Source organism: Calonectris borealis, chromosome 17 (genome assembly GCF_964195595.1).
Source record: "Calonectris borealis chromosome 17, bCalBor7.hap1.2, whole genome shotgun sequence".
NCBI lineage: Eukaryota > Metazoa > Chordata > Aves > Procellariiformes > Procellariidae > Calonectris > Calonectris borealis.
In genome coordinates this window covers 14,047,972-14,057,190 of record NC_134328.1, presented here as the reverse complement: position 1 = coordinate 14,057,190, position 9,219 = coordinate 14,047,972, and the positions used below count along the sequence as shown (strand labels likewise).

General features: G+C 53.5%; 1 long non-coding RNA gene across 1 annotated transcript; it reads left to right on the top strand.

The window, feature by feature from the left end:
- Nucleotides 1-6,011: 6,011 nt before the first annotated feature.
- Nucleotides 6,012-9,002, top strand: LOC142089767 (uncharacterized). The gene is made up of 3 exons (XR_012676298.1): nt 6,012-6,167; nt 6,958-7,107; nt 8,826-9,002. It is a non-coding gene; the product is annotated as an uncharacterized LOC142089767 (long non-coding RNA).
- Nucleotides 9,003-9,219: the final 217 nt, after the last annotated feature.

Here is a 9,219-nt window from a genome sequence, read left to right as displayed (position 1 = left end):
TTTTATAGGCTTGGATGGATTCTTCTGTGAGTTTATGAAGTTGCTTTGCCAACGTGGAGGAGGGTCAGGAGGTGCTGCATGACCCTGGGCTCCTTATGGCATGGGCTGCACCAAGCCACTGCCCGCAGCCGGGCTTGCAGCTGCCCCTGCTCCCAGCCCGCTTTATTTATTTAGGTATATATATAGACATGTAATACATATGTGTATATATATCTTTATATATAGATTTTATAGATATGTATATATAAATACACACACATGTATATCTAAAAGTCTCTGCAGGGAAGCTCCCTTCTCCCCGCAGCAAGGCTGGCTCTGTGACCCAGCAGGTCTCCTGTATCTCTGATCCTGCCTAAAGCTGATTTTGCAGATTCAGGGAGTGCAAGTTGTCACCCAAAGCTGCTTAGAGGTGTAAGAGGGGATCGTTTTGTAATTGTGCAGCAAGGAGCCTCTCGGATGTTTTATCCGGCACATGAAAGATGTGCAATGGGATGCTCCCTCTGAGGATGGGGATGCTAATAGCTACTTCAAGGAAAGCTACTGGGTTTTTTCCCCTGTATCCAGTGAACATTTCTGTTATAGAGCATTTTGTGGCTGTATTTGGAAAGGGGGTGAGGGGAGGAAGTGTGAGAAGCTGAGGAAAAAAAAAAAAATCAGTGTTGACAAAGTAGTTCAACACTCAGCAGCATGAGTTTAATGTCAGGAAACCGGGGTCAGTGCGGAGTCGGGTAGGAGGGATTAAAGAGGTCAGCGCCGGGGTTTTGGTGCCCTGTGGTTGAGGGAGAAGGAAATAATGATTTCTGGGGAAAAAAAAAAAAAATTTAAGAGGAGAAGTCATGGAGGCAGCTGGTCCTCGCTGTCCCGTGCCTTCACCCGTTGGAGCGGATTAACGCTGCATCCCATTCCTGCCTTAGCTGAATTCCTGCTGAGGGAGCACACGGAAACCCTCAGCTGGGAAATGCTCTGTAATTGCTGTTATTTCATTAATAAGGCGCCGTATCCCTCTCTGCCCTGTGTAGGGAAAGGGAGCTCATCTCGGCGGGCGGCAGATGGTGCTCTGAGCCCGGCTACGCCGCGACCGAGTCCTCCATCCCTCCTTCATCCCTCCTCGGTGAAATAGTCCTGCTGAAATCACAAGCCGCGGTGGGGGGAATGCTTTTCTGCTTAATGCAAGGTATAAATTATTCATTTGCTGAGTGCTAAATAATAGAAAGTGGGAAGGGGAGAAAAGGGATGTAGTTTAGTTGATGTGGCAGGAAAAAAACAAACCTCCAATTAAAAAAATAAATTAAAAAAAAAAAAAGAAACAAGGACAGCCCTGTGTGCTTCAGCAGACTTTGATCAGGCAAGGTGCCCCAGACTATTTGTTTATGTATTTAAGTCTTTCTGGGGGGCCCAGTCGCCGGGTGTAGCAGATGTCTGTGAGCTTACGAGTGCAAAGGCAGGTACAAACCAGGGGAATTAGTCGAGGTGCAGAAGAAAGCGAGCTCTGATTAGAAACGTTTACAAAACGGGACACAGATGTTCAAAGGGAACTTCTGGTGATGGCAAGATGCAAGAAAATCAGTGTCAAAAAGCACGATACACACAGAATCACCATTTTAACCACCGCCTTTTAATTTCCCCCCTTTTTTCAAGTGCTGCGATTTCTACAAGTTACAAATCTATAAGGCTCGATGCAAGATGTGTTTGGAGAGGGTTGAGGTAAGCTGATGCTGGGAGCTGTGGCTGCTGGAGGTAGAAAATCCCAAATATCTCAGGAATGTGCTCTGGGAGAGCTGTCAGGCGGTGAGAGCGGGGAGGGCACCGCTGCGGAGCAGGGTCTGTCCTGGTTGTTGTCCCCGTTAGCTTCACTGCTGCTTCTCGTGCCTTTGCGGGACAACTTCTGCGCGTGGAGGAGCGGGTTGGTGTGGGTTTCCCTGGTGCCCAGGTTTCAGCCGGGCTCCCTGTGGCTCTTGGCCCTAAATCGCCATTAATCTGTGCTGAGCTGCGCAGCAGTGGGGTGTGTTTCCCCTCATCCATCGTTGGGGGATGCCATGATGGGGAGAGGTGGGTGCAGGGCCAGGCTGTGGGGACAGCCGTGGGGTGACCCTGCTTTGATCCCATCCATCCACGCTGCTGGCAGCAAGCAGAGAGTCGAGCCTGCCCCTTCTCCCTGTCCCTGGGTGCCCGGGGCACCGCAGACCTCTGAGATGCTCCCAAAACCACACTCCAGTGTCACCCCTTGGCTCGAGGGCTGGCTCGGCCCCGGCTGCCAGCGCTGTCCTCTCCCGGCCCTGATGGCCACATCGATTCCAAACTGCCCCACGGGCAGCACCGTGTCAGGGAATTGCTGTGTTTTGTAGGTCGTTAAGTTCTTCGCTCTTTAGTTCTTTGCCTCATGAACACCCCCAAAGTGTTATAATCACCCCAAAATGCAGCCGTGTTTCCGGGGGGGAGGAAGAGCCCAGTCGCATTAAATTGCAATAATCCGAGCTTCTGTAAGGAACTCCAACCTACTTGACAGGAGGAAGCAGAGGTGCTGCCTCGCTCTCTGCAAAGGGCCATGTTTCGTGGTAATCTTATTTGTAATCTAATCAATATGTTTACTGAAGGAGAGAATATCATCAGGTATTACTTTAAGACACTTAGGGGATGTGGCACCGCTCACAACTCCAAGGTAAACACGTTAGTTGACTGCATTTGCTAATAGGAGAAGCAGGCTATGTTTTAGCAGGGCTGGCCGAGGGGCTCATTTGGGGAGCGGGAGGGGACACGTCTCGCTGCGGTGGGGACACCGCCTGCTTGGGATGTCGGGGGTGGGCTACCGCGTCTGAGCCCCTCCTCGGCGCCCGGTCCCGCTGTCTCCAAGTGAGTGCCATGGCCCTTTCCCGGGCTCGTGGGTGGGTGGTCACCTCCAGTCTGCTGATGCCTGCGCTGAGCCAAACCCATGTCTCCTGTCCCGTGAGGCTGGAGAGATTCATCTCATGAAGGTGATGTTGAAAGAGTTTATTTTTCCATAGGAGTTCAACACGTTGTTATAAAACCCCCACCAGTGCTTTCCATCAGGGAAAGACAAGTGATGGCGTCTTGCCTTCAGCCTATCTTCTGCTTTCCCTACTTGCTTTGATTCACTGGGTGAACCCCTTGACTTGGGCCAACACCAAAGATCATGAACCAGGAGTGTTGCACTGTCCCCATCGGTGTCACCCCAGGCCGAGCAGAACCAGATCAGGCTGTGTGGGGCACGTGGCCGGGGAGAGCAGAGGTGGGAGGAGGAGGAGGGTGGGCAGGGGCCGGCAGCGCCGTGGGCAGGACCTGCCCCAGCACCGGGGGCAGCTGTGCAGCAGGGTCACCCGCCTCAGAGGACGAGGTTTAAAGGAATCGCCTCTTTGAAGGAAGAGGCTGCTCGTGTGTCAGCAAGGAGGGAAACGCTTTTGAAAGTGGAAATGGTCCGAAGGAAAAACCGCCTTGGCTCTGTATGTCACTGGGGAGGGAAATGGTGGCTCTTCCCCCGGCTGCGGGCAGGCAGAGGAGAGCAGGGCTTGTGCCCGCAGGTGAGGGTCCAGGGGCAGCCTGGTGGCTTCAGGTCCCTCCCTGGAGGTCTCCGCAGGAGCTGAGGTCCCCCCTCCAAAGACCTGCTGGGGAAAGGGTCCCAAAATCCCAGGGCTGTGCCATTTGCTGCGGGAGCAGCTCGTTGGCACCCTCCCACGTAGCTGCCAAATCTCAGCCTGGCGCGGCAGACGCACTGCGGGAGGGGAGATCGCGGTGGTCAGCGAGGGTTCGGGGGCTCTGTCCCAGCCCGGTGCCTGGGATGGCCACCCGCCACCTCCGGACCAGACACTTCTCATCCTTTGGATGCTGTTAGCAAGGAGCTGATGCTAAAACAACTAGGGTGTTCTGGGAATTGCTTGTTGGCGGCTTCTAGGGCTTTTTCAGGGGGTTATGACACGCTTGGGCCGGCAGAGCTACACAGGCGCAACCTGCCAGCGCTGGTGGTGGAGGCTGATGAGGGATAAATGATGAAGGCGAGCGGGGACTGTGCCAGTCCCAGCGGCTCGGGGACAAGCTGTCGGGAGGGGCGTTTTCAGAGCTGTGTCCCCCAGGCAGCCCCAGCTGAGGCAGGAGTCAGAAGTATGAAAAATCAGACTCTTGGTTTTTTTGTGTTCAGAAAAGTTTGGAGGTTTTAGTAAAAACTTACAGGGCAACACATAACATCCATAACAAACAATTAGGCTCTAATGCACCCAGTGGAGGAGTTTCCCACTCACCCCAGGCAGTTAGAAGGTGCCTTTTATCCTGAAACATGAGGGTTATACGTATAAAAGTGTATAATGTTTCCCTTATAAAATTTTTATCCTGTGTAATATATCCCAAAGCTCTTTAAAAACTGAAAATACAAACTCCAGAGGTTTGGCTGCAGTTGTAGGGGAAAGGGATGGCTGCTTAGTTCCACGCAGCCCCTGTAGACCGGCAGCGAGGGGGGACCTTATGTCCTACCAGGGCAGAGAGAGGCAGGATGGGACCATCCCGACGGGTCTTGGCCAGACGTGCCGAACTCCCAGACCATCTTTCAGGGTCCAGAGCCCACAGCATTGCACGGGCATGCACCCACCCCACTGCTGCAAAGCACCTTAAATCTGAGCTAAACCGCTAAGGAAGCTGGTAGGAAAATAAAAACACCACGAAAAATAAATGCTACCTGTTTAATTATTTAAATTAAGACTTATTTGAAAGCTGTGTTTGCAGCAAATACACCCCCCCCCTTATTATTTAATGAGCTCCAGTGCATTGAAAGGGAGGAAAAAAAAATCCAATAAACTCCCCCTTGCAGTTTCTTAACATGTTTAATTAAACAGGTAGGAAAAACCCCTCCATCTGCCGCTTCCAGAACAGGCAGTGTCAGCACGCCTTCCCCAGCACGTTACCTCCCACCTGAGGGAAAGGGCCTGGGGGATTTCCAGTGGGACTGGGGGATCCCTGCTACGACCCAGGAGAGGTTTAGGGTGCAGAGCAGAGGGCTCAAAGAGCTTCTCCCCGGGGAAACCGAGGGCCATCACCAGCCCCGCTCATACAAAGGCTTTCCTGCATCCCTGGCGCTGATGATGCAGAGGAACAGGCTCATCCCTGGCCTGGACCAAAGGAAAAAAATCACTGAGGGAAACATATATCATTTCTACCCTCCTTTTGTCATTTTAATCAAATTGTGTCATATTGCTTTACTTGACTAAAAATTGTTAATTAGTAGCTCAGAGCAGTGGGTCAGAAGAAACAGGGAACTCGCTGATGTTAATGCGGTAACAGCGGGGCTGAACTGGGGAGTCAAATAAAATAAACTGTCTCAGGGAATAATGAAATAGTTGGAGATTGCTGTGCATGAGGAGGGGAGGAGGTCAAGCGTGTGAGTTAAGAGCCGGGGCCGTTGGCAAGCTAATTATGGCCAGTTATTAATGTGAGCAGAGAGGTGGGCAGGTGGGTTTAGGTGGGCTTTGGAAACAGTGACTGTGCTCCCATTGCAGCCCCGATGGTAGGACCAGCAAAAAGCAGCTGATGGGACCTAACAGAAAACTATGATTTTTTGTTTGTTTGTTTTCATCTTTGTTTTCCTACCTGAACCGTGCTGTGGTCTTGTTTGGGAAGGGCCGTCTCTCCCACTATGTACTCCGCATGGCGAAGCCCAGTCTTGGGGGAGCCACTGTTCATCACTGTGCTTCAAGTTATCAGAAAATTAAAAATCAAAGGAAACCCTCATGCTTTAGTTTTAGCTCAAATACAGGAGGGCGGTGCAGAGGGAAAGGGGAATCATTGGGTTGTGTAATTCTGCTTTGTGTCCAGGAAAACCTGCATGGCCTGAAGGGCTTGGGAAAGCTCCTGAGGAACAACGTCTGCAGCCCTGCAACCCCAGCTCCGTCCGCGCTGCCTCCCTGCCTGCCCGTCCCCTGCGGCAGCCAGGTTTCCTGCTCATCCCGCTTTCCATCGACCCAGGCGGGGGAGTGCAGGGGACGGGGGATCAGTGCCTGGCCCTGCCACGTCCTGGGTCACCAAAGCGGCTGGAGCTGCTGCGTCGGCGGTCGGTTGTTTCCCGTCGCAGCGGAAAGGTGCGACCACAGCTCACGTGCGCTTCCACCTCCCATCCCCGCACGTTGGACATCCTGGGACGCAGACGTGGATCCGTCCATCTGGAAAAGGTGGGGATGGGACCCCACTGCTGCGAGGGCAGGACCCCGGGGGGCCGGCAGCAGCCTCGGTGGGGTTGCAGCAATTGCGGAGGGGGATGGACTGGGCTGGCAATCGCAGCCCAAGGCCCAGCACTCTCGGGCATCAACACACCCTCCCCACGCAGCCCCTCTGGCTGCAGGGGCTTGGCTGTGGCTTTTCCACCTGCGCGGACGGAGAAAAACAATTCAGGAAAGTGGGAAGGAGTGGATGAACCAGTCAAAACATCTGCAAAATGACATTTTCCGAGGTCCCGAGGAGGCTGTGCGGGTGGTGGGGGGCAGCGGGGCCACGGGCACCCAGGGCATCACCTGCGTGTCCGGCGCGTGTCGCTCGGGGCAAATACACCGGCTGCTGCGCTGCACGGTGCTTTCTGTGGTTTTCTTAATTCTGTATTTTTTTTCTGGAGGTGGCATATTTTTATTCGAATAACATAAAGAGAAATTAAAAATAGACCCCACTCATTGTAGATGACAGGGTAGCTATAAAATCCAGCGTTTCAGGAGAGAAACGCCAACACAACAGCCCCCGGGCAATTGGAGAAGCCGACGGGTGAAGGGTGGGCGGCTGCACTGGGGCTGGTGCCCGGCACCAACCTGGGCTGCGAAGCCGCTTCCCCTGCCAGGGAACGGGGACAGGGAAGCGACGCGGGCGATGGCGTTTCCAGCCCCGGGAGGTGCGAGCCTGGGTGTTTCTGGCTGCACAGGACGGGTGTGCGGGGCGCAGCGGTGGCCCAGCCTTTCACCTGCTTAATGTCACCAGGGCCCGCGGGGCGAGCTGCCCCGAGCAGAACGGAGCAGAGGAGAAGCACGAGCAGCGGGGGGTTCCACTGGAGCACGTTGTGAGGACGCTCTGGAGCTGACACCTCTGTCGGGGCATTCCCTGCCTGCTGCCGTGTGTCTGGAGAACCGGGTAAATCTTTTGGCAGCTCATCCCCCTGAGCACCCCGCTGCTGTTGCTGCTCATCGGGAGCAAGCTCGGGGGGGTCGGTCCCTTAATTTAAGGGACATCAGAGGGGAAAACGCAGGAGAGATGCGATGTTTCAGGGATGTCTTTCCAGATCACCTGCCAGAGACAGGTAGCTCATTCTCCCATGCTGGCTCAGACATGCTCTTTCCTCCTCGCCTCCGCTCACCTCCCGCCGAGCCTCCCCGTGCTGGTGAACGGGGCCGTACGACCCCGAGGAAGCCGTGAGCAGCCGCTGGCCTCCCATGCGAGGCGGCAGCACGGGGCTTGTCTTCCTGCTGCCTGCAAGCAGAGAGCAGTGTCCCCACGCTGGTTTCTCTGCAAACCTCTGGCCAGCGTGCGGTGACACTTCCACAGTCAGAAACCTGTCCCCGGACACCCTGGCCGCTGTCCCTTTGTCCCTGCCCGTCCTTACAGCACGGATGCTCTGCTGCTCCCGCAGTCGCCGACCGGGAGGAATCGGTCCAGGCCGGGCGTATCCATACCCAAGCGCCGCTGCTTGCTTTCATTCTGTTATTTTCAGATAGACTGAGTCACTCCAGGATAAATACTGCAGATATTACGGTCTGTGTATGCCTTGAAAAGTTGTATTTGGATGCTAATGTTGCTAGTTGTCACCATGCTCTGCGAAATATTGTAGAAAGAGAAATAGAGAAAATATAATAGATGCTTCAGATTTGCAGCCTTAATTGCTTTACAGCACATCCTAATTATTATATATCCATCACATCAGTATACTCCAGCACTCATGGTATTTTTATTTAGCTCCATCTGGTGTATGATAACATGCTTCTGATACCAAAACCGAGCATGAATTGGAAAGAAATGTAATATATACTTCTGCAGAGAATTTCCTTAAAAGCATCCTAAAGCAAGCATGCATCGTGTAAAAACAACACTACGGGTCGGACACAGAAAGCACTTCTGGGTGAAAAGGAGGGAAGCGAGCGAATGGAAGTGCACACGCATGGAAATGGTGGCGCAGGTTCCTTGCTGCAGCCCACAAATTGGATGTTGATGCGGTATTTGCCTTCACCCCAGTGTTTTTGCTGGTGTCTCAGCACTTAGCCTGTACCCTGGGGTACAGGGGTGGAGGCTGATTTCAGGTTTTCTCTAGCTTTGCAAGAGATACAAGAGTGGAAGGGACAGTCAAAGGGACACTGGAGACTGAGAAATGGGACGGGAAGGGGCCAGCAAAACACCCTGTGAATACGGACGACGGGGAAAGGCATAAATACTGAGCAGCAAAGGAAATCCTGCTCGCTGCTGGATCCTTTGCCACAAGTTTCTGATTTCCTCAGCTGTGCGGAGAAGAAAATGGCTTTACTTAAATGGCAAAACCAACAAAATCAATTCCCTGCTTGCTTCCCCCCTCCCCGCCAATGCCCGCTCCCCTGGGACACGCGTCCTCGGCCGGCAGGCGAGGGGCAGCGGCGAGCGGATGCTGCCAGCCAGTAAGCGCAGTGGAACAAAACTGGGGATGTGTTGCAGGACGCGTGTTAATAGGGAAGAAAGGGCTTTGCAGGGAAAATCCATTCCTAAGCTGTGTGGGATGAAGGAGATGATGCATATGCCTTCCTGCAAGCATCCCTTGCTGGGGAAGCAGCCTGCGGAGCCCCGGGGATGCACCATCGCTGAAACCCTCTTTTGTCCTGCTCTTGCAGAGATTCACCTTCGTTCTCATAGCCGTGCCCCAGAAAACACAATTGTAGTGAACAACTCCAGTAATGAACTCCTGGCTCTGTGGAGAATCAGTTTATAGCCACTCCAGCAATAAGTAAGTATTAAATACCTGGCTCCATCTAGCCCCAGGTGCCCTCGAAGCCTGTTGGCACGTTGCATTGACCCTCCAGGCTTCGAGGCCGCTTGAATAAAAGCACTGAGAAAACAGCGGCTGCATTTCTACTGGCGAGGAACCACGTGAGGTTTTCGGAGACTGCTGGTAGCCCAAGGTGCGATATGTACGTGATACAGGCAGGTGAGCTAAGACCTCCCCGTTTTGGCATCTGTGAGTTCCAGTGGGATTTTGCAAGGAAATCTCGCTCTGCCTCGATAGCA